Genomic DNA, 25,609 nt, shown 5'->3' with positions numbered 1-25,609 from the left:
CGGCCGCTAAGGGTACTTAAACCACAGCGCCGTTAATTAACGGCGCTGTGGAAAAAGTAAATAGCGCCCCCTAGAGTCGGATTTTCTCCGGGGTCTCGGCTGCCGGGGGTAGCCGAGACCCCAGAGAACATGATTCGGGGTTTTTTTAACCCACCCCGCATTTGCGATCGCCTGTAATTAACCGTTTATTGGCGATCACAAAAAAAAAACGCGATCTCTTTTTAATTTCTCTGTCCTCCGATGTGATCGCACATCGGAGGACAGAGAAAAGGGGTCCCAGGTAGCCCCCCAATACTTACCTATGTCCCCCGATGCTCCTCGTGGCTCCCGGTGGGCGCCGCCATCTTCCGGCCGGCCCCGCGAGAATCTTTGGGGTCTCGGCAGCCGGGGGTAGCCGAGACCCCAAAGAACATGATCGGGGTCGGTTTTACCGACCCCTGTTTTGCGATCGCCGGTAATTAACTGTTTACCGGCGACAGCAAAAAAAAAAAAAAAAAGTGTAATTCTCTGTCCTCTGATGTGATCGCACATCAGAGGACAGAGAAATAGGGGGATTCGGGGACCCTGCCATACTCACCTGTGTCCCTGGGTTCTCCTGCTGCTCCTCCTGGCCGCCGGCAAAAGAAAATGGCGGGCGCATGCGCAGTGCGCCCGCCATCTGTCTCCATCTGCCGGCCGGCAGGAGAAGAGCAGTTGGGGCTAAAATTAGGGTTAGGGCTAGGGTTAGGGCTAGGGTTAGGGGTAGGGTTAGGGGTAGGGGTAGGGGTAGGGTTAGGGGTAGGGTTAGGGGTAAGATTAGGGGTAGGGTTAGGGTTAGGGGTAGGGTTAGGGTTAGGGGTAGGGGTAGGGGTAGGGGTAGGGTTAGGGTTAGGGCTAGGGTTAGGGTTAGCGTTAGGGGTAGGGTTAGGGTTAGGGGTAGGGTTAGGGCTAGGGTTAGGGCTAGGGGTAGGGGTAGGGTTAGGGGTAGGGTTACGGCTAGGGGTAGGGTTAGGGGTAGGGTTAGGGCTAGGATTAGGGTTAGGGCTAAATTTAGGGTTAGGGTTGGGGCTAAATTTAGGGTTAGGGTTGGGGCTAAATTTAGAGTTAGGGTTGGGGCTAAATTTAGGGTAGGCTTCTTTCACACTTACGTCGGTACGGGCCGTCGCAATGCATCGGCCCGACATACCGACACACGTTGTGAAAATTGTGCACAACGTGGGCAGCGGATGTAGTTTTTCAACGCATCCGCTGCCCAATCTATGTCCTGGGGAGGAGGGGGCGGAGTTACGGCCACGCATGCGCGGTCAGAAATGGCGGATGCGACGTACAAAAAAACGTTACATTGAACGTTTTTTGTGCTGACAGTCCGCCAAAACACTGATCCAGTGCACGACAGACGCGACGTGTGGCCATCCGTCACGATCCGTCGGCAATACAAGTCTATGGGCAAAAAACGCATCCTGCGGGCACATTTGCAGGATCCGTTTCTTGTCCAAAACGACGGACTGCGACGGATGCCAAACAACGCAAGTGTGAAAGTAGCCTTAGGGCTAGGGTTAGGGTTGGGGCTAAAGTTAGGGTTAGAGTTTGGATTAGGGTTAGGGTTTGGATTAGGGTTGGTATTAGGGTTAGGGTTGGCATTAGGGTTACGCTTGGGATTAGGGTTAGGTTTGGGATTAGGGTTAAGGTTAGGGTTGTGATTAGGGGTGTATTGGGATTAGGGTTAGGTTTGAGGTTAGGATTGAGATTAGGATTAGGGGTGTGTTGGATTTAGGGTTTTGATTAGGGTTATGGAAAGGGTTGACATTAGGGTTGTTTTGGGGTAAGGGTTGTGATTATGGTTAGGGTTTGTGACTAGGATTATGGATCATGTTGGGATTAGGGTTAGGGGTGTGTTGGGGTTAGGGTTAGAGCTAGAATTGGGGGGTTTCCACTGTTTAGGTACATCAGGGGGTCTCCAAACACGATAGCCAATTTTGCACTCAAAAAGTCAAATGGTGCTCCCTCCCTTCTGAGCTCTGCCGGGCGCCCAAACAGTGGGTTACCCCCACATATGGGGCATCAGCATACTCGGGATAAATTGGACAACAATTTCTGGGGTCCAATTTCTCTTGCTACCCTTGTGAAAATAAAAACTTGGGGGCTACAAAATCCTTTTTGTGGAAAAATATATATATATTTTTTTATGACTCTGCATTATAAACTTCTGTGAAGCACTTGGGCATTCAAAGTTCTCACCACACATCTATATAAGTTCCTTGGGGGGTCTAGTTTCCAAAACGGGGTCACTTGTGGGGGGTTACTACTGTTTAGGTACATCAGGGGCTCTGCAAACACAACATAACACCCACAGACCATTCTATCTAAGTCTGCATTCCAAAACAGCGCTCCTTCCCTTCCGAGCTCTGCCGTGCGCCCAAACAGTGGTTTACCCCCACATATGGGGCATCAGCATACTCAGGATAAATTGGACAACAACTTTAGTGGTCCAATTTCTCCTGTTACCCTTGTGAAAATAAAAACTTGGGGGCTACAATATCTTTTTTGTGAAAAAAAAATATTTTTTATTTTCACGACTCTGCATTCTAAACTTCTGTGAAGCACTTGGGCATTCAAAGTTCTCACCACACATCTAGATAAGTTCCTTGGGGGTCTAGTTTCCAAAATGGGGTCACTTGTGGGGGGTTACTACAGTTTAGGTACATCAGGGGCTCTGCAATCGCAACATAATGCCCACAGACCATTCTATCAAAGTCTGCATTCCAAAAAGGCGCTCCTTCCGTTCCGAGCTCAGCCGTGCGCCCAAACAGTGGTTTACCCCCACATATGGTGCATCAGCGTACTCGGGATAAATTGGACAACAATTATTGCAGTCCAATTTCTCCTGTTACCCCTGTGAAAATAAAAACTTGGGGGCTACAATATCTTTTTTGTGGAAAAAAAAATATTTTTTATTTTCACGACTCTGCATTCTAAACTTCTGTGAAACACTTGGGCATTAAAAGTTCTCACCACACATCTAGATAAGTTCCTTGGAGGGTCTAGTTTCCAAAATGGGGTCACTTGTGGAGGGTTTCTACTGGCTAGGTACATCAGGGGCTCTGCAAACGCAACATAATGCCCGCAGACCATTCTATCAAAGTCTGCATTCCAAAACGGCGCTCCTTCCTTCCGAGCTCTGCCGTGCGCCCAAACAGTGGTTTACCCCCACATATGGGGTACCAGCATACTCAGGACAAATTGGACAACAATTTTGGGGTCCAATTTCTCTTGTTACCCTTGTGAAAATAAAAACTTGGGGGCTAAAAAATCTTTTTTGTGGAAAAAAAATTTTTTTTTATTTTCACGACTCTGCATTATAAACTTCTGTGAAGCACTTGGGCATTCAAAGTTCTCACCACACATCTCGATAAGTTCCATGGGGGGTCTAGTTTCCAAAATGGGGTCACTTGTGGGGGATTTCTACTGTTTAGGCACATCAGGGGCTCTCCAAATGCGACATGGCGTCCGATCTCAATTCCAGCCAATTCTACATTGAAAAAGTAAAACGGCACTCTTTCTCTTCCAAGCTCTGCGGTGCGCCCTAACAGTGGTTTACCCCCACATATTGGGTATCGACGTACTCAGGAGAAATTGCACAACAACTTTAGTGGTCTAATTTCTCCTTTTACCCTTGTGAAAATAAAAATTTGTGTGCAAAAAGATCATTTTTGTAGAAAAAATGCGATTTTTTTTTTTCACGGCTCTACGTTATAAACTTCTGTGAAGCACATGGGGGTTTAAAGTGCTCACCACACATCTAGATAAGTTCCTTATGGGGTCTAGTTTCCAAAATGGTGTCACTTGTGGGGGGTTTCTACTGTTTAGGTACATCAGGGGCTCTCCAAACGCGACATGGCGTCCAATCTTAATTCCAGCCAATTCTACATTGAAAAAGTAAAACGGCACTCCATCTCTTCCAAGCTCTGCGGTGCGCCCCAACAGTGGTTTACCCCCACATATTGGGTATCAACGTACTCAGGAGAAATTGCACAACAACTTTTGTCGTCTAATTTCTCCTGTTACCCTTGTGAAAATAAAAATTTGTGGGCAAAAAGATCATTTTTGTAGAAAAAATGTGATTTTTTTTTTCACGGCTCTACATTATAAACTTATGTGAAGCACATGGGGGTTCAAAGTGCTCACCACACATCTAGATAAGTTCCTTAAGGGGTCTAGTTTCCAAAATGGGGTCACTTGTGGGTGGTTTCTACTGTTTAGGCACATCAGGGGCTCCCCAAACGCGACATGGCGTCCAATCTCAATTCCAGCCAATTCTACATTGAAAAAGTAAAACGGCGCTCCTTCACTTCCAAGCTCTGCGGTGCGCCCAAACAGTGGTTTACCCTCACATATGGGGCATCGACATATTCAGGAGAAATCGCACAACAACTTTTGTGGTCTAATTTCTCCTGTTACCCTTGTGAAAATAAGAATTTGTGGGCAAAAATATCATTTTTGTGTAAACAAAAGCGTTTTTTTTATTTTCACGGCTCTACGTTATAAACTTCTGTGAAGCACTTGGGGGTTCAAAGTGCTCACCACACATCTAGATAAGTTCCTTAAGGGGTCTAGTTTCCAAAATGGTGTCACTCGTGGGGAGTTTCTACTGTTTAGGCACATCAGGGGCTCTCTAAACGTGACATGGCGTCCGATCTCAATTCCAGCCAATTCTGCATTGAAAAAGTCAAACGGCGCTCCTTCACTTCTAAGTTCTGCAGTGCGCCCAAAAAGTGGTTTACCCCCACATATGGGGTACTGGCATATTCAGGAGAAATTGCATAACAAAATTTATGGTTACATTTTTGTTTTTACACTTGTGAAAATAAAAAAAATGGTTCTGAATTAAGATGTTTGCAAAAAAAAGTTAAATGTACATTTTTTCCTTCCACATTGTTTCAGTTCCTGTGAAGCACGTAAAGGGTTAATAAACTTCTTGAATGTGGTTTTGAGAACCTTGTGGGGTGTAGTTTTTAGAATGGTGTCACACTTCATTATTTTCTATCATATAGACCCCTCAAAATGACTTCAAATGTGATGTGGTCCCTAAAAAAAAATGGTGTTGTAAAAATGTGAAATTGCTGGTCAACTTTTAACCCTTATAACTCCCTAACAAAAAAAAATTTTGTTTCCAAAATTGTGCTGTTGTAAAGTAGATATGTGGGAAATGTTATTTATTAACTATTTTTCATGACATATCTCTCTGATTTAAGGGCATAAAAATACAAATTTTGAAAATTGCAAAAGTTAAAAAATTTTCGCCATATTTCCATTTTTTTCATAAATAATTGCAAGTAGTATCGAAGAAATGTTACCACTATCACAAAGTATAATATGTCATGAAAAAACAATATCAGAATCAGCGGGATCCGTTGAAGCGTTCCAGAGTTATAACCTCATAAAGTGATAGTGGTCAGAATTGCAAAAATTGGCTCGGTCATTAAGTACCAAATTGGCTCTGTCACTAAGGGGTTAAACCTGGTGGTGCAGTGCTTCCTGAAAAGTTATCTGGGATTACCCGACCTGATCTTGATGGTGTGCAGACTTTGCTCGCACATCCGCCGTTCGCCCATACACTCCAGCCATATGCAGAACCATCAGCGATCTTTGAACCTTCCCCAGCATCGCCTAATCATCGACGTTGCAACAAGGTGGAAATCCACACTGCACATGCTTCAGAGACTGTGCGAACAGAAGCGTGCTGTTATGTATTTGTGGGAGGATACACATACACGGACAGGCAGTTGGATGGCAGACATGGAGTTGTCAGGTGTGCAGTGGTCGAAGCTACAAGATCTCTGTCAAGTCCTTCAGTGTTTTGAGGAATGCACAGGGCTGGTTAGTGCAGACAATGCCATAATAAGCATGAGCATCCCCCTAATATGTCTGCTGATGCAAAGTTTGACGCACATAAAGGAGCAGGCGTCTGCAGCCGAGGACAAGGGAAGCCATGATGACAGTCAGCCATTGTTTGGTCAGGGAAGTCTACTGGACGAGGTGGCGGGTGAAGAGGAGGAGGACGAGGAGGATGATGGGGATGAGTATTTTTTGGATGAGGAAGCTTCTCAGGGGGCAATAGAAACTGGTGGCGTTGCAAGGCCAGGTTCAGGGTTTTTGAGGGAGGCAAGTGACGTTGATTTGCAAGAAAGTGCTCCTCAACCCAGCACAAGCAGTGAATTGACAACTGGAACATTGGCCCACATGGCGGATTATGCCTTGCGTATCCTAAAAAGGGATCCCCGCATTATAAAAATGATGACCGATGACGATTACTGGTTGGCCTCCCTCCTGGATCCACGCTATAAGGGGAAAATGCAAAACATCATGCCACATGAGAACCTTGAACAAATATTGGCAACCAAACAAGCAACTCTTGTTGACCGTTTGATTCAGGCATTCCCAGCACACAGCGCCGGTGATGGTTCTCACACGAGCTGCAGGGGGCAACAGGGCAGAGGTGTTAGAGGTGCAGAAATCAGAAGTGATGTTGGACAGAGTGGTTTTCTGACCAGGTTGTGGAGTGATTTCGCAATGACCGCAGACAGGACAGGTACTGCAGCATCAATTCAAAGTGACAGGAGACAACATTTGTCCAGTATGGTTACTAACTATTTTTTTTTTTTCTATCGATGTTCTCCCTCGTCCATCATTCCCATTTGATTACTGGGCATCCAAAATAGACACCTGGCCTGAATTGTCCGAATATGCATTGCAGGAGCTCGCTTGCCCAACAGCTAGTGTGCTATCAGAAAGAGTATTCAGTGCTGCTGGTTCAATATTAACCGAAAAAAGGACTCGTCTGGCTGCCCAAAATGTTGATGATCTAACCTTCATTAAAATGAACCACTCATGGATTTCTAATTATTTTGCCCCACCTTTCCCGGCTGACACCTAGCTTTCCTTTAAAAAGGTCTTGCTTTTAGACTGGTCTTACTGAGTGTTTCAATTTCTCCATTTGCAGCTGCTGTATGTCCAGCATACGACATATTTACACCTCCCTAAATGGGCTGACTCCCCCCACGGGGCCGTGGTCTCGCCACTTGGCAAAAGCACCCGTGAGAGTGCCTTTTTTTTCTGAAGAGGTGGGTGTGCCCACTTTTGGTCGTCAGCACTGGCACCGGGTCCCTCATAGTACAATGAAGTGTCTCTGGCGGTGGTGGTGCGCACCTAACGTCAGACACACAGTTGTAACCTGAGGGGCCTTGGGCCAGTACCGCCGGGCACGAGAGAGTGCCCCCACCCCCCAGCTCAAACTGTGCTCTACCACTTGCAAAATTATCTGTCACTGCTCCACTGCTGTTTAGTCTATGTGGTGAAATCCTTCAATGCCTGGCACTGACTATACCAATTTGTTGACATGTATGATGCTACTTAAAATATTCAGTGGCTGTGTCCTACATTTACACCAGTAAATACTATGCTGAAAGTCAGCAGAGGAGCCCACCTCTGTACCTAAGTATGCTACCCTTTTTTTGTTTTGTTTTGGTTTTTTTTTTGCAAGAAATTAACAACTATGTATTCTCTTGGAGTACTAACTGTGTCAGACACTCTTTCCAATAGTCCTCCGCTGACCACGCCAATGCTGTCTGTGTACCCCTGCAAGATAACTCAAACTGCATTGAGCCTACTTTTTTAATGTTAGGCCCACTAAGTCTGTCTGTGGTCCCTCCTTCCAATAGTCCTCCGCTGACCACACCAATGCTGCCTGTGTACCCCTGCAAAATAATTGAAACTGCATTGAGCCTCCTTTTTTTAATGTTAGGCCTACTAAGTCTGTCTGCGGTCCCTCCTTCCAATAGTCCTCCGCTGACCACACCAATGCTGCCTGTGTACCCCTGGATCCTATTTAAAAGTGCATAGAGCCACTTATTTTTATTTTAGGCCTACTACGTCTGTCTGCGGTCCCTCCTTCCAATAGTCCTCCACTGACCACACCAATGCTGCCTGTGTACCCCTGGATCCTATTTAAAAGTGCATAGAGCCACATTTTTTTATGTTTGGCCTACTAAGTCTGTCTGCGGTCCCTCCTTCCAATAGTCCTCCGCTGACCACACCAATGCTGCATGTGTACCCCTGCAAGATAATTGAAACTGCATTGAGCCACCTTTTTTTATCTTAGGCCTACTTAGTCTGTCTGCGGTCCTTCCTTCCAATAGTCCTCCGCTGACAACACCAATGCTGCCTGTGTACCCCTGCAAGAAAATTGAAACTGCATTGAGCCTACTTGTTTTTATGTTAGGCCTACAAAGTCTGTCTGCGGTCCCTCCTTCCAATAGTCCTCCGCTGACCACACCAATGCTGCCTGTGTACACCTGGATCCTATTTAAAAGTGCATAGAGCCACCTTTTTTTATTTTAGGCCTACTAAATCTGTCTGCGGTCCCTCCTTCCAATTGTCCTCCACTGACCACACCGATGCTGACCGTGTACCCATGTAACCTTTTTTAAACCTGCATCGAGCCAACTTTGCGGTGTAAGGCCTACTAGCAGTGTCTGTCTGCGCCACTCAATACAGCTGTCCTCTTCAAAAAAATTACCTGCAATTATCAGGTTTTCAGCCTATCGGAATTTTAAAACTGCAGTGGGGCTACTAGCTTGGTCGGGGCCTACTAACAGTGTCTGCCACTCCAAGGTGTTCTCCTGGTTGACTTTCCTGACCTTCTATCTTCAGGCTCTTGTTAAATAGTTGTTAAATTGAACAAATGAAGGGGCTACTAGTTTGGTTGGGGCCTACTAACAGTGCCTGCTGCTCCTTGCTGTTCTCCTGGTTTCCTGTCCTGAGATTCGATCTTCAGGCTCTCATTAAGTAGTTGTTAATATAACACTGCATTTGACCTACTAGTTGGGTTGGGGCCTACTAACGGTGTCTGCCGCTCCTTGCTGTTCTCCTGGTTTCCTGTCCTGAGCGTCGATCTTCAGGCTCTCATTAAATAGTTGTTAATATAACACTGCATTTGGCCTACTAGTTGGGTTGGGGCCTACGAACGGTGTCTGCCGCTCCTTGCTGCTCTCCTGGTTTCCTGTCCAGAGCTTCGATCTTCAGGCTCTCATTAAGTAGTTTTTAATATAACACTGGATTTGGCCTACTAGTTTGGTTGGGGCCTACTAACGGTGTCTGCTGCTCCTTGCTGTTCTCCTCCACTGAACAAAGCAGTGCCGCCTGTTTACTACTGTTACCAATTTTGAACTGCATTTAGACTTCTTACTGATTTGGGCATTCTCACTGTGTCAGACTCTCATTACATTTGTCCTCCACTGAACAAAGCAATGCCGTCTGGTTAGTCCTGTTACCAATTTTGAAATGCATTTAGCCCACTTTATTATTTGGGCCTATATCTGTGTTTCCTCCTCATCCTGCCCATTGCCCAGCCAGTGCTAGATGAGTCTGCTGGTACATTGACCCAGACTGCTACATTCCCCTTGCATGCTACACAGCCAGATTCTGAGCCTGCTGAAAGTGAGGTTCCCCTTCCCGCATACTATACCACCTTACACGGGGACAAAGAGGAAGGTGCAGATGAAAGTGCAGGTTCCTTCATCAGGTGGGGGGGAATACTCGTTGGCGACGTCACTGGCACAGGACTACTCATAGTATGCAAAAGTGTCGCTGCCGGTGGGAGGCGCCCCTGCCGTGCAAACACACCGCCGTACTTTGAGGGGCCCTGTGCCAGTGCCAATATCAACGAGTGGGCCCCCCTGCTTGCTCAGGATCACAGCACTTGCAAAGTTGAAATACTTACCTCTCCCTGCTCCACTGCCGTGACGTGGTCCACGTTTCCTGGGCCCACTAAATACTTGAACCACCATACCCCCCACAACTTTAGCCAAATGACTCCCAATTTCCAATGCCTAACTATTATTATAAGGTAAATTAAGATTGACAAGCTTCAGTACCAAGAATGGATGTTTTTGCCATTAAAATGGGCACTGTAGGTGTTTTCCTGGCCTCCACTCACTGCCGACTATGCTCCCCCATTGACTTTCATTGGGTTTCGTGTTTCGGTGGATCCCTGACCCCGACTTTTCGCGATAATCGGCCAATTTCACTCGACTCAACTTTTGAGATAGTCGGGTTTCGCAAAACCCGACTCGACCCTAAAAAAGTAAAAGTCGCTCAACCCTAGTTATCACCATTCTCTTTTAGAGCAATGGGATAGACGTTGTCTTTTTTAAGAAAACTGCTTCAATGACTGACGTTAAAGGGAGAAGGCAGGATAATTATATAGAGTAATATATTTTGATTGCATTGCATCACTGTTAGGAGCAGATGGGTCTCAATTATGATTGGTTCTCTATTTTACTCAATGCTGTAAATTTATGGTGCAATACATTCTAAAGTGGAATAAATTAATTTAAGACTCTTGTTTCTTTAATGATTTTGTATTGTAGTAGATCGACTCTTCTGCACATAGAGGTAGACACCGGAACGCGTTCTCTTTAAATCTTTCATTAGTGTATTGAGGTACTGAATAAACCAGTGCAGAGTTAGAAAAATAAAGGTGGCCTTTCTGGCTCAATGGGAAAAACAATAAATATAGCAAATGGCACAGTAAGTGTTGTTGCAGGGATCCATCCGACTGCTCAGTAAACAAATATAATGTTCAGCTTTCTTTAACATAAGCACAGCTCCGGAGAACTCAAATCCAGAGAAACCGAACACTATGAGCCAGAAGCCTGTGTATTTATCCTCCAGACTCCACCCTAGGGTGGAGATATGATGAACAGCTTCCCATTCACTCTTCAGATGTTCACTAAATATAGCCCTAAACATGGCTTATTTTAGTGTGCTGGAGCGTTTTCCTAGGTTCATATCACTGAAGCTAATAACCTCAGTGATACATATCTCCCCTCCAGTACTTTGGCAGTGACTGTGTGTGTGTACACAAGCCCAGTTCTATCTATATTACTGATATGATACATAACTTGATGTTGTAAAACACAAAAGACATATAGAGGATCACAAAAGATAATTCAGCTGCTAAAGAAAGGGATGAGCGAACCAAAAACGTAAAAGTTCTGGTTTCATACTGGACAGTTAGTATATGGTGCTACAAACTCCGAACAAAGAATTTTCACAGAAGTCAATTGCAATGTTTGGAGTCCCGGGGAAAGTCTGCGAGGAGAGAGAGAATTTTCCAGCTCAAAAGTTTGAGTCCCCTTATTCATTTATTTCAGTTACTGTTCAAGTTCAAATACAGTTCCGGTACCTGAACTAAACTTTCTAAAGTTGGGTACCAGAACCTGAACTTCCACGGGTCCACTCATCCCTAGGTAAAGATTATTGACTTGGCCGATGGATTGAAGTCCGGCAAATTGATTCACCTAACTCAAGTTAAAATAGCTAGTTTTGTCTTTTGATATATAAAGCTTTGATAAAAAAAAAATTAAACAGTAAATCCTACACTGCTCGCATCAGAAGGTGATGTGGCTGAGGGAAAATGTTTGCAAGGTCAAGTAAATTAATGGTACTGTGAAAACTAATGGCATTCTATGTGCACATACATTACATTTGTTAAGTTGACATTCTGTGCCAACATGTGTTCAGCCTGTCTAGATAGGCTATTAACCAAATTCCAAATGACTTGGATTTACCCGATCAGAGGTTGTTTTGTAGAGAATCTGTCAGAAGAACTAACCATTCTAAGCTGTTTACATGGGTAAGCTGAATAAAAAGATGCCTTGATATCTGTAATCAGATGTCTTATTCCATTGAAATTCATGTTTTTCTTATGTGTACTGTAAATTAGCTGTTAACCCCTTTCTGACATTTGTAGTAATAATACTTCCATGCACTCTGAGCTTTATTGACCAGGGACGTATTATTGCTTCATGGTGATCATGTGCACACACAGGCTGTGTGTGCACGATTGCCACTGGGTGTCAGCTGATTCTGACAGCGGACACCCAGCACTAAGTGCCAGGAGCGGTCCCGATCAACCTCGATTGCAGCATTCCATGAGCCGATAGAGGAATGACAGCCCCACTGCCCTTGGATATGAGAACCTGGGGCATTACCTTTTAGTGAACACCTTAAAAAAGATAGAAAAATAAGGAAAAAAAACAATGCCTCATCATCATACCTCTGAACAAAAGGTGGAAAAAACGCAATAAAAAAAGGATATAAATAAAAATGGTACCACTGAAAATGACATCTTGTCTCACAAAAAACAAACTGTCATATAGCTCCATCAGGGAAAAAACAAATATTAGAGCTCTCAGAATAAAGCGATGCAAAAATATTTTTTTCTATAAAATTGTTTTTATTGTGTAAAAGCGTCAAAACATAACAAAAACAATATAAATGTGGTATCACTGTAATCATACTGACCCGAAGAATAAAACTGCATTATCAATTTTAACACACGCAGAATGACATAAACACCCCCCAAAAAAATATTCCTGTATTGCTGTTTTTTGCTCATTCTGCCTCCCAAAAATCGAAATGAAAAATGATTAAAAAAAATATGTGTCTGAAAATGGTGCCAATAAAAATGTCAAATCGTCCAGCAAAAAACAAGCCATCACATGATTTTGTGGGCCAAAATATGGAAAAAATTATAGCTCTCAAAATATGGCTATGCAAAAACTATTTTTTGCAATAAAAAATGTTTTTAGTGTGTGACAGCAGCCAAACATAAAAACCCTATATAAATCTGGTATCGCCGTAATCACACCGACCGGAAGAATAGATTCATCTAATCACTTATTCTACAAGAGGAACGGCGTAAAAAATAAATAAAAATGAAAGCAATTTTTCACCTGATGTTGATCTTTTCATTCTGTCTCCCGTAGATCGCAGTAAGGCTCGCCGCACATTTATCCTGCGATCTGGGCTGAGCTCTTGCACTGGGGTTTCTGTGTAAATTTCTGAAATACGTGATTCAGCAGGAACCTCTGGCAGAAGATTCCCTGTAATGAGGCTGATGAAGGCAATGTGGACACAATATGACCTGTGATCCGGTGGTGTCTGTCTTTTTGGATTGCATTAATTAAAGTGCTGTTGGCCAAAGTTTTGTGCACTTCAGAAAAGAAGGACACCGCTAAAAAGAGGCCAGATGGAGTCCAGAGTAAAGCCCCCGTCTCACATAGCGAGATCGCTAGCGAGATCGCTGCTGAGTCACAAGTTTTGTGACGCAACAGCAATCTCAGTAGCGATCTCGCTATGTGTGACACGTAGCAGCGATCAGGCCCCTGCTGTGAGATCGCTAGTCGTGTTGGAATGGCCTGGACCATTTTTTGATCGTTGAGGTCCCGCTGGGTAACACTCGCTGTGTTTGACACCTTACCAACAACCTCGTTGACAGGACGACCCATTGAATCATCATGAAATAGCATCGTTCTACAGGTCGCTACAGGTCGCTACAGTTCGCCGCATCGCTGCTGCGTCGTTGGGGAGATCGCACTGTGTGACATCTCACCAGCGACCACATAGTGATGCAGCAACGATCCCTGACAGGTCGTATCGTTGTCGGGATCGCTTAAGCGTCGCGATGTGTGACGGGGCTTTAACTCTGCTGCCTCATTATAGTGAATGGAGCCCTCGGGGGTTTCATCTGAATCACGTCACTTAGAGATTTAAATGTTCCCAATAAAAGCTTCAACTCAATCCACAAAAAAACAATCTCCACTCAGGTCTACCATCTGTTAATGGAAATATAGGGGGGAAATATAGGGGGCTTCCACATTACTGGTAGTACAAAGGCTCTGGAAAAGCAAAATGGCTCCTCACCAGCCAAAAGAAATTAAGCAAATTCTCCACTCCTGAATCCAAATGCCCTCCCTTCTGAGCTTTTAGTATAGCTAATCTACATATAGCATCCATGTTTGGCTTTCTGAAGTGATGAGAAACCGCCTAACTTATGGGTGCATGTCTCGAGAAGCATGAGCTTTGCATAACATACTGGTGGCTGCAACATACTGGTCACTACAGCGTGCGGATTACTCCAACGGCAGTTTGCAATTTTCACTCAGCAACATTCATTGGTGCTTGCTTCTGGAAAATGCCCTTGGGGTCAAATGTGTTGCTTCATCTGTTGATAAATTCCCAAAGGGGTATAATTTCCAAAATAGAGTCACTTGAGCGGAAATTCATCTCTTCTAGCAGTTAGGGGCTTTGTATATGGATTCTGCAAACTGTTCTAGGAAAATCTGCGCTTCAGGAATCAAATAGCGCTCTGTTCCTCCCTAGTCTCTATATAGCTAAGTAGTTCTATACAGCCACATGTGAGGTATTGCCAGGCTCAGTACAAATTGTGAGACAAATTATGGTGCCATTTTTACCTACTTCTTGTGTGAAATTGTAAAATCTGGGGCTAAATATAAATTTTGGTAGTAAAAATGTAGTTATTTTTTCTACATTGCCCAATTGTTTAAAATTCTGTGACAGACTCGTGGTGTCAATATAATCACTGTACCCCTAGATGAATTCACTGAGAGGTGTAGTTTGTAAAATGGGACCACTTATGGAAGTCCTGCTGTTCTGGAACCTCATGGGTTCTCCCAGTGGGTCATGGCACCTGTAAACCATAACAGTAAAATCTGCAGCTCATTGCCTTCTGAGCTTTGCACTGTGCCTGAAAAATATTTCTTGTTTAAATGTAGGGTATTTGCGCCCTCAGGAAAAAGTGAACCTCAGCTTGTTGTAAAAAAAAAATTCCTATTAGCATTAGGAAAATTTAAAACCGGGGGCTAAAACAATATTTTAGTGGTAAAAATATAATTTATTCTTTCTTCACCACTCAGTGGCATAAAATTATGTGAGGCATATGTGGTGTCAATATAAGCACTGCACCACTAGATGAATTCATTGGGAAGTGTAGTTTGCCAAATTAGTTCACTTTTTTTTTTGTGGCACCTCAAGGGCTTTGCCAATGTGACATGGCACCCTCAAATCAGTCTAGCAAAATCAGAACTCCAATATGGCTTCTCTTCCCTTCTGAGCTTTGCAATGTGCTTCAAAAATAGTATTCCCCATATATGTTATATCAGCATACTCAGGAGAAATTGCACAGCAAATTGTGTGTTGCAGTTTCTCCTGTTATCCTTATGAAAATGCAAAATTTGGGGCCAAAATAAAATTTGTGGGGGGAAATATGATGTTATTATTTTTATGGCTTAAACTTATAAACTTCTGTGAAGCACCTGGGGTTCAAGGTGCTCATCACACATCTAAATACATTCCTTGAGCAGTCTAGTTTCCAAAATCTTGTCACTTGTGGAGGATTTCCACTGTTTAGGTGGATTAAGGGCTCTCCAAATGGGACATGACATCCGCTAATGATTCCAGAAAATTTTACATTGAATTAGTCAAATGACGCTCTTTCTTTTCCGAGACCTGCTGTGCGCCCAAATAGTAGTTTTCTCCGCATATGAGGTATCTGGGTACTCAGGGGAAAGTTGCACTACAAAATGCATGGTGCAATTTCTACTGTTACCCTTATGAAAATGCAACATTTGGGGCTAAAAACATGTTTGGGTGGAAAATGTGATTTTTTTTTATTTTCACGGCTCAACCGTATAAACTTCTGTGAAGTACCTGAGAGTTCAATGTGCTCACCACACATCTAGATCACTTCCCTGGGGGGTCTAATTTCCAAAATGGTGTCACTTGTGGGAGATTTTCACTGTTTAGGCACATCAGAGGCTTTCCAAACACGACATGGCATCTGCCAATTATTCCAGCAAATTTTGCATTCAGAAAGTCCTTCCCTTCCAAGCTGTGCCATGTGCTCAAATAGTTGTTTTCTCCCTCATATGGGGTGTTTTCAAGCTCAGGAGAAGTTACACAACAAATTTTGGGGTCCATTTTTTCCTGTTACTCTTGTCAAAATAAAAAAATTTGGATATGAATTAAATGTTTTGTGAAAAAAGTGAAATGTTCTTTTTTTGTCCACATTCCAAAAATTCATGACAATTCAAAGTTTGAAAATTGCAAAATGTTCAAAGTTTTGTTAAATTTCTGTTTTTATCATATATAAAGTACAATATGTACTGTACAATATGTATCTGCTGAGCGCAGATGGAAAAGATCCCACTCCATCGAGCACTTCATCGCATTCAAACAGTCCCTCACTGCTTTCAAAACCATGATCGCCACAGCAAAACAAACCTACTTCTCATCTCTCATATCCTCCCTGTCTCACAACCCCAAACAGTTATTCAACACCTTCAACTCTCTCCTCCGTCCCCCAGCACCTCCTCCCTCCCCACTCATCTCAGCTGAAGACTTCGCCTCATTTTTCAAGCAGAAAATTGAGAACATCAGAGACAATTTTAGTAAACAACCCCCAGAACCCTTCCTCCCAACTACCCAGCCCTCCACCTCCAAAACCAACTTCTCCACCATTACAGAAGACGGACTCTCCACTCTACTCTCAAGATCGCATCTCACCACCTGTGCACTTGACCCACTCCCATCCCACTTCATCCCAAACCTCACCACAGTCTTCATCCCAACCCTAACCCATCTCTTCAACCTATCACTAACAACTGGCATTTTCCCCTCAAGCTTTAAACATGCCACAATCACACCTATCCTCAAAAAGCCCTCTCTTGACCCATCCTCTGTATCTAGCTATCGCCCTATATCACTTCTCCCCTTTGCCTCAAAACTACTGGAACAACATGTCCATATTGAACTGTCCTCCCATCTATCTTCCTGCTCCTTCTTCGACCGCTTTCAATCAGGCTTCCGGTCACACCACTCCACTGAAACTGCCCTAACTAAGGTCACCAATGACCTATTAACCGCCAAGAGCAAGCGACACTACTCTGTCCTCCTCCTCCTGGACCTGTCCTCTGCCTTTGACACAGTGGACCATTCCCTGCTGCTGCAGACCCTCTCATCCCTTGGCATCACAGAATTGGCCCTATCCTGGATCTCATCATACCTAACTGACCGTACATTCAGCGTCTCCCACTCACACACCACCTCCTCACCTCGCCCCCTATCTGTCGGAGTCCCGCAAGGTTCAGTTCTAGGACCCCTGCTCTTCTCCATCTACACCTTTGGCCTGGGACAGCTCATAGAATCTCACGGCTTTCAGTATCATCTCTATGCTGACGACACACAGATCTACATCTCTGGACCAGATATCACCTCCCTACTAACCAGAATCCCTCAATGTCTGTCTGCTATTTCATCCTTCTTCTCCACTAGATTTCTAAAACTTAACATGGACAAAACAGAATTCATCATCTTTCCCCCATCTCACGCGATCTCCCCAACGAACCTATCCATTACAGTAAACGGCTGCCCACTCTCCCCAGTCCCACAAGCCCGCTGTCTTGGGGTAATCCTTGACACTGATCTCTCCTTTAAACCACATATCCAAACCCTTTCCACTTCCTGCCGCCTCCAACTCAAAAATATTTCACGGATCCGCACATTCCTAAACCAAGAATCTGCAAAAACCCTAGTCCATGCCCTCATCATCTCCCGCCTTGACTACTGTAACCTCCTGCTCTGTGGCCTCCCCTCTAACACTCTTGCACCCCTCCAATCTATTCTAAACTCTGCTGCCCGACTAATCCACCTGTCCCCCCGCTATTCCCCGGCCTCTCCCCTCTGTCAATCCCTGCACTGGCTCCCCATCACCCAGAGACTCCAGTACAAAAGCCTAACCATGACATATAAAGCCATCCACAACCTGTCTCCTCCATACATCTGTGACCTCGTCTCCCGGTACTTTCCTGCACGCAACCTCCGATCCTCACAAGATCTCCTACTCTACTCCCCTATTATCTCCTCTTCCCACAATCGCATACAAGATTTCTCTCGTGCATCCCCCCTACTCTGGAATGCTCTACCACAACATATCAGACTCTCGCCTACCATCGAAACCTTCAAAAAGAACCTGAAGACCCACCTCTTCCGACAAGCCTACAACCTGCAGTAACCACCGATTGACCAAACCGCTGCACGGCCAGCTCTACCCTCACCTACTGTATCCTCACCCATCCCTTGTAGATTGTGAGCCCTCGCGGGCAGGGTCCTCTCTCCTCCTGTACCAGTCGTGACTTGTATTTTTCAAGATTATTGTACTTGTTTTATTATGTATACCCCTCCTCACATGTAAAGCGCCATGGAATAAATGGCGCTATAATAATAAATAATAATAATAATAATAATAATATGTCACAGTCTCTGAATCACTGGGATCCGTTGAAGAGTTTCAGAGTTATTAGCTAATTTAAATAACAGGGGGCGTCACCAATGTGAAAAATATAGCTAATACAGTGCAGCAGAACTGAATTTTATCACATCTCAAAAATATTTGCAGCTGCAACTCTCAAAGCTCTGCTGAATTGCAACACTTTCTGACTGAGATGGAAGCTGTAGCACTGGGAAGAACCTGCAGATCTGTCAGTTATAATTGCACACAGCTATGCCGTAAGATCAGGAGAGAAGAGAACAACCATTACACATCACACTGGTAACACCTCCTTTTATTTGAAATAAGCTGTGGAGGCAGATTCTCATGCAGTTCAGTGTAGGGCCAAAAGTCCTAAATAGCTCATTTACATATAACAATGTGGATTTCTCTGGAATAACCATTCAAATCACTGATATCAAGAACAATTTTATATGCCTTGGCATTAGGAGATGCGGCGGAACTGGAGCAGCTGAACAATTGGTGCAGAGCTGTAACAGAAAAAGGACTGGTTTAGCAAAGCTGAATTTGAAATTGAAGGCCAAAGCAGAAGAGCAGGCACAGTGATGTAGCAAAATTGTCTAAACAATAATGAACCAAGCAGACACATTTTAAACATACAGCTACATGTACAACTAAGTTTTATAGAGGGCCCTGATGTAGCAGTAATAGAACCATGGTGGCTGGAGTAGAAGAGCAGAACATTCAGACTTGATATTGCATTGGTGGTACTATGATGGCCAGAATAGCAAGGATGACTATGCACTGGTGGTTCAGTGAGCCACAGAAACACTAATAATCTGAATATTCAAGCAACTTCATCCGCATGAGCCGGAATAAAATGTTTCGGGTGGATGGCATCATTAGAATACTTTAGATGATGAGAAGGTAATGGTAGACTGTAGTCGACGTGAAAGACAGGGGAATGCAAGTAGAGGAGCTGCGGAGACACCATCACGTGTTTCTCAACGCAGGCAGTAAATAGCCAGGCCTTACCCCGGGAAGGAACAACCAAGGGAAAGGCAGCATCCAATAAAGGAAAACATCCAATAAAGGAAAACCACCTATGCCAAGCATGGTATCCATCCACAGACAGCTGTTTCGGGGTTTTGCCCCTCATCAGTGTGGAGTAGGAAACTGGCACGGATGTTTTCCTTTATCAATCATCCATGCCCTTATAGACTTTCTACTAGGCACTGCTCCTGATAGCCAGTTTCCTACTCCACACTGATGAGGGGCAAAACCCCGAAACAGCTGTCTGTGGATGGATACCATGCTTGGCATAGGTGGTTTTCCTTTATTGGATGTTTTCCTTTATTGGATGCTGCCCTTCCCTTGGTTGTTCCTTCCTGGGGAATGGCCTGGCTTTTCACTGCCTGCGTTGAGAAACACGTGATGGTGTCTCCGCAGCTCCTCTACTTGCATTTGCATATTTGGGGGCAGTGTTCTGGATCACTGCGTTGAGAAACACGTGATGGTGTCTCCGCGGTGTTGTATGTTTTGGTCTCCACGAGGTCAATCATCCGTGCCTTTATAGACTTTCTACTAGGCACTGCTCCTGATATCCAGTTTCCTACTCCACACTGATGAGGGGCAAAACCCCGAAACAGCTGTCTGTGGATGGATACCATGCTTGGCATAGGTGGTTTTCCTTTATTGGATGCTGCCCTTCCCTTGGTGGTTCCTTCCTAGGGAAAGGCCTGGCTATTCACTGCCTGCGTTGAGAAACACGTGATGGTGTCTCCGCAGCTCCTCTACCTGCATTTGCATATTTGGGGGCAGTGTTCTGGATCACTGGATTGAGAAACACGTGATGGTGTCTCCGCGGTGTTGGATGTTTTTGTCTCAACGAGGTCAATCATCCGTGCCTTTATAGACTTTCTACTAGGCACTGCTCCTGATAGCCAGTTTCCTACTCCACACTGATGAGGGGCAAAACCCCGAAACAGCTGTCTGTGGATTATTGGATGCTGCCCTTCCCTTGGTTGTTCCTTTTCGGGGAAAGGCCTGGCTATTCACTGCCTGCGTTGAGAAACACGTGATGGTGTCTCCGCGGTGTTGGATGTTTTGGTCTCCACGAGGTCAATCATCCGTGCCTTTATAGACTTTCTACTAGGCACTGCTCCTGATAGCTAGTTTCCTACTCCACACTGATGAGGGGCAAAACCCCAAAACAGCTGTCTGTGGATGGATACCATGCTTGGCATAGGTGGTTTTCCTTTATTGGATGCTGCCCTTCCCTTGGTGGTTCCTTCCTAGGGAAAGGCCTGGCTATTCACTGCCTGCGTTGAGAAACACGTGATGGTGTCTCCGCAGCTCCTCTACTTGCATTTGAATTTTTGGGGGCAGTGTTCCGGATCACTGCGTTGAGGAACACGTGATGGTGTCTCCGCGGTGTTGGATGTTTTGGTCTCCACGAGGTCAATCATCCGTGCCTTTATAGACTTTCTACTAGGCTCTGCTCCTGATAGCCAGTTTCCTACTCCACACTGATGAGGGGCAAAACCCCCGAAACAGCTGTCTGTGGATGGATACCATGCTTGGCATAGGTGGTTTTCCTTTATTGGATGTTTTCCTTTATTGGATGCTGCCCTTCCCTTGGTTGTTCCTTCCCGGGGAAAGGCCTGGCTATTCACTGCCTGCATTGAGAAACACGTGATGTTGTCTCCGCAGCTCCTCTACTTGCATTTGCATATTTGGGGGCAGTGTTCTGGATCACTGCGTTGAGAAACACGTGATGGTGTCTCCGCGGTGTTGGATGTTTTGGTCTCCACGAGGTCAATCATCCGTGCCTTTAAGGACAGGGGAATAACAGGTATTATATAGTTTTATCATGTTTACGAAACATACTCATAGTGTATAACACATAGCAACAGGAACGAAAACATACATATTAATACAGACATAACAGAGGTTACCATGACCGAGATAGCACAGCACTGGGATATAAGAGCACAACAAAATTAATTATGACAACTAACTTGACAGTAATTTATGGATTGCGCAATATTTAGTTATCTAGAAAATATTTCTTTAAATGTCATTTCTGTAATATGTTTACTGTTGGGTTTTTTACATATGTATATTGCTTTGATACTAGAATTGAGGCACACATTGATCTTATTCATGTACATTCCTGCAGTTATCTGTTAACATTTAATGCAACAAAGAGCAGACAAGCAGGCTAGCAGAAACAGAATAAAATGGTTAGCAAAAACAGATGGCTTCTTAGCCAAGAGCTTCAGAGTCTATATAGGTTTTCAACTGCTCCCAACACATTTGATGACCTGTAATTACACATGTATAAATCTAAGTACCCAAACTGAGGCATCTAGATGGCCCAAGAGGCCTGACTAATGCAACCATTTTTTAAATGAAGAGTCTCTTAATTTAGCTGTATATATGGAGTATCACAGGCATAATTTTGAAAGCTTCAGGTTCAAACTACTGAAGTCAATATTTGCCCTGATACAGGGATGGTAGCTAATGAAGGGCAATGCTTTATTTTTGGAGTATCATGCCTGCTTCTTCCTTATTTATCGATTTATTTATTGTAACCAAATGCAACATTCAAATGCCATTACTGCAGGTACTACATAATATCAAAAATGAAAATAGTTTCCTTTCTTTATCATTACTATGATTAGGGAGGATGGCTAAAAGAACTATTTCCTGTGTTCTATGGAATCTGGAGACTAACTTAGGTAGATATGCTGGATCAGATGAAAGTATCACCCTATCATCTCTAAGTTGCATATGAGGGGAAAGCCTGGATAACGCCTGGATGTCGCTTCCACTACGAGCTGATGTTAGAGCTACCAGGAACGCTACTTTAAGAGACAAGATTTTAATAGAGGCTGAAGAAATCGGCTCGAAGAGAGCTTCTGTCATGGCCGTAAGGACAATATTTAAGTCCCACAGCATGGCCCTATTATTCACTATTGCCCTAGATCTACATGTCGCCTTAATGAATCTACTGATCCAATAATTTCAAGAAATGTTGCAGCCAAAGAGGCCCCTAAGGCTTACACCTGCACTTTAAGAGTGTTAGGGGATAACCCCATGTCTAGACCTTTTAGAAGGAACTCTAAAATCTGGTCTATTGGTGCTAATTGACCAGCTACCACCCCTGAGTTTTTTTGGGAATCTTTTCCAGATTCTGACATAAATTTTGGTAGTGATTATTTTTCTGCTTTTAATCAGGGTGCTAATCAGGCCTGGGGAAAACCCTCTATCTTTTAACTGCTCAAAATCCAGATGAAGGCCAACCACCTCAGGATTGTAGACTGGGCCCTGGGATAGGAGATACGGGATGTCTGGTAGGATCTATGGATGGGTCGGATGTTGACATGGTCCTGAGGCATGAGAACCACATCCTCCTGGGCCAGAACGGGGCAATTACTATAACTCTGGCTTTGTCCTTCCTGATTTTTCTCATCACCGGAGGAAGTAGAGACAGGGGAGGGAAGGCATATGCTAGCTTGAAGTTCCATTCTATTAGAAAAGCATCTACTGACAATGGATTTTCTCTGGGGTTCAGAGAGCAAAATCGCTTCACTTTTTTTCTTTTCTCTGGTGGCGAAGAGATCCACCTCTAGATGACCCCCCAAATTTTTTTGGTGTAACAAAACCTCGCCCTGTAATTTCCTTGCATGGTACTGGGCCCACCGGACCACGGGAATACAGGATGAGAGAGAGCCTTAAAGAGACATCGCTTTCCTGAGGGACATGGTGGGGTTATTGGAGGCATTTAGGATTTGATAGATGGCATTCCTGAATCTGGGAATCTAAGGTCAGGCCAAAGAATTGCTGCACTCTCATGGGCTGTAAACCGGACTTTTTGATGTTCAGTAACCATCAAAAAGTACGCTAGTTAGGTGGATCAGGGAGGCTATTTTGCTGGCATACATCTCAAAGGGCAGACCGGCGCCTGAAGAACTAAGAGCACATTCCACTAGAGCTATGGCAGCCTCGTGGGCGGAGAGATTGGAGATGTCGATCGACCAAATATGTAAGGCTGCTACTTGGTTCTCTCCAAACACATTTTTTAACCATTATAGATTAAACCTGGGTGCCTCCTCAGACCTCTCCTTTGGTGTAAGGGTGCTGCAGGCTGAAGTCCCTCCCTGAACAGTTTACTCTCTGTAATTCTCTCTGTGGTGCTGTCATGGACAACCGAATAAAGTCTTAGCTACTTTTTTGGAGTCGATGACAGCACCCGTACATATTCTCCCGTTTTCTTAAGTTCTGGGTGTACACCTCTTCCTTATTATTTTCCACTCATGGTGGTTAGTTAAGTAGTAATATTGTTGTGTATGTATTATGTCATTAACCTTGGTGGTTCTCGTGACCAAGTGATGCATGGGAAAGGTGCCGCCCTGATGTATCTGTAGGTTTCCTGATCCTGAGGGTGGATCCCCTCTCTCTGTGGTGCTGTCATGGACTCCAAAAAACACCGTTAACCGTTTACCTCTCATAGGGGTGGAGCCGCATATTCATTACTGTAATCGGCGGCCCCACGTGACCACATACAGGAGAAGATGCAGCCAGACCAGGAAGCAGCAACAGCCAACGAGGGAGGCGGGTGAGTATTTTCAGAACAGTGGGGGGGGGGGGCGCACAGGGGGTGGAGGGGCGCACAGGGGGTAGGGGGACGGGGGACACATAGATCTTTATTTTAAACACTATTATTCATATTTTCTCTGCAGCAAACGCTGCTGCAGGGAAGATGTGAATCGCGGATTCAGCACGATGCAGGGGACAGCGCTAAACTTTAGCGCTGTCTCCTGCACGGTGCGTGTGGTACCCAGTGGGCACACAGGCGGCACACGTGTGCCGCACGTGTGCCACACTGATGTGCCACGTGAGCACACGGACACACGGACACGGATAACTCCAGTACCGATTTTATACGGTCCTGGCATTATCTGGACGTGTGAAACTGGCCTAAGTACTTTGCTAGAGACAGTGTCACAACACATACACACAGACACAAACACATATACACATTGACAAATACACACAGACACTCACACACACATATGCATAAAATACAGAAAACACCTACATAAATCTTTGAAATAATCAGACAGGGTTGTAAAACCTGAGATGTACAGTGGGGCAAAAAAGTATTTAGTCAGTCAGCAATAGTGCAAGTTCCACCACTTAAAAAGATGAGAGGCGTCTGTAATTTACATCATAGGTAGACCTCAACTATGGGAGACAAACTGAGAAAAAATAATCCAGAAAATCACATTGTCTGTTTTTTTTAACATTTTATTTGCATATTATGGTGGAAAATAAGTATTTGGTCAGAAACAAAATTTCATCTCAATACTTTGTAATATATCCTTTGTTGGCAATGACAGAGGTCAAACGTTTTCTGTAAGTCTTCACAAGGTTGCCACACACTGTTGTTGGTATGTTGGCCCATTCCTCCATGCAGATCTCCTCTAGAGTAGTGATGTTTTTGGCTTTTCGCTTGGCAACACGGACTTTCAACTCCCTCCAAAGGTTTTCTATAGGGTTGAGATCTGGAGACTGGCTAGGCCACTCCAGGACCTTGAAATGCTTCTTACGAAGCCACTCCTTCGTTGCCCTGGCGGTGTGCTTTGGATCATTGTCATGTTGAAAGACCCAGCCACGTTTCATCTTCAATGCCCTTGCTGATGGAAGGAGGTTTGCACTCAAAATCTCACGATACATGGCCCCATTCATTCTTTCATGTACCCGGATCACTCGTCCTGGCCCCTTTGCAGAGAAACAGCCCCAAAGCATGATGTTTCCACCACCATGCTTTACAGTAGGTATGGTGTTTGATGGATGCAACTCAGTATTCTTTTTCCTTCAAACACGACAAGTTGTGTTTCTACCAAACAGTTCCAGTTTGGTTTCATCAGACCATAGGACATTCTCCCAAAACTCCTCTGGATCATCCAAATGCTCTCTAGCAAACTTCAGACGGGCCCGGACATGTACTGGCTTAAGCAGTGGGACACGTCTGGCACTGCAGGATCTGAGTCCATGGTGGCGTAGTGTGTTACTTATGGTAGGCCTTGTTACATTGGTCCCAGCTCTCTGCAGTTCATTCACTAGGTCCCCCCGCGTGGTTCTGGGATTTTTGCTCACCGTTCTTGTGATCATTCTGACCCCACGGGGTGGGATTTTGCGTGGAGACCCAGATCGAGGGAGATTATCAGTGGTCTTGTATGTCTTCCATTTTCTAATTATTGCTCCCACTGTCGATTTCTTCACTCCAAGCTGGTTGGCTATTGCAGATTCAGTCTTCCCAGCCTGGTGCAGGGCTACAGTTTTGTTTCTGGTGTCCTTTGACAGCTCTTTGGTCTTCACTATAGTGGAGTTTGGAGTCAGACTGTTTGAGGGTGTGCACAGGTGTCTTTTTATGCTGATAACAAGTTTAAACAGGTGCCATTACTCAGG

This window comes from Ranitomeya imitator, chromosome 3, assembly GCF_032444005.1.
Source record: "Ranitomeya imitator isolate aRanImi1 chromosome 3, aRanImi1.pri, whole genome shotgun sequence".
Classification (NCBI taxonomy): Eukaryota; Metazoa; Chordata; class Amphibia; order Anura; family Dendrobatidae; genus Ranitomeya; species Ranitomeya imitator.
Note: the sequence above shows the minus strand (reverse complement) of the source record.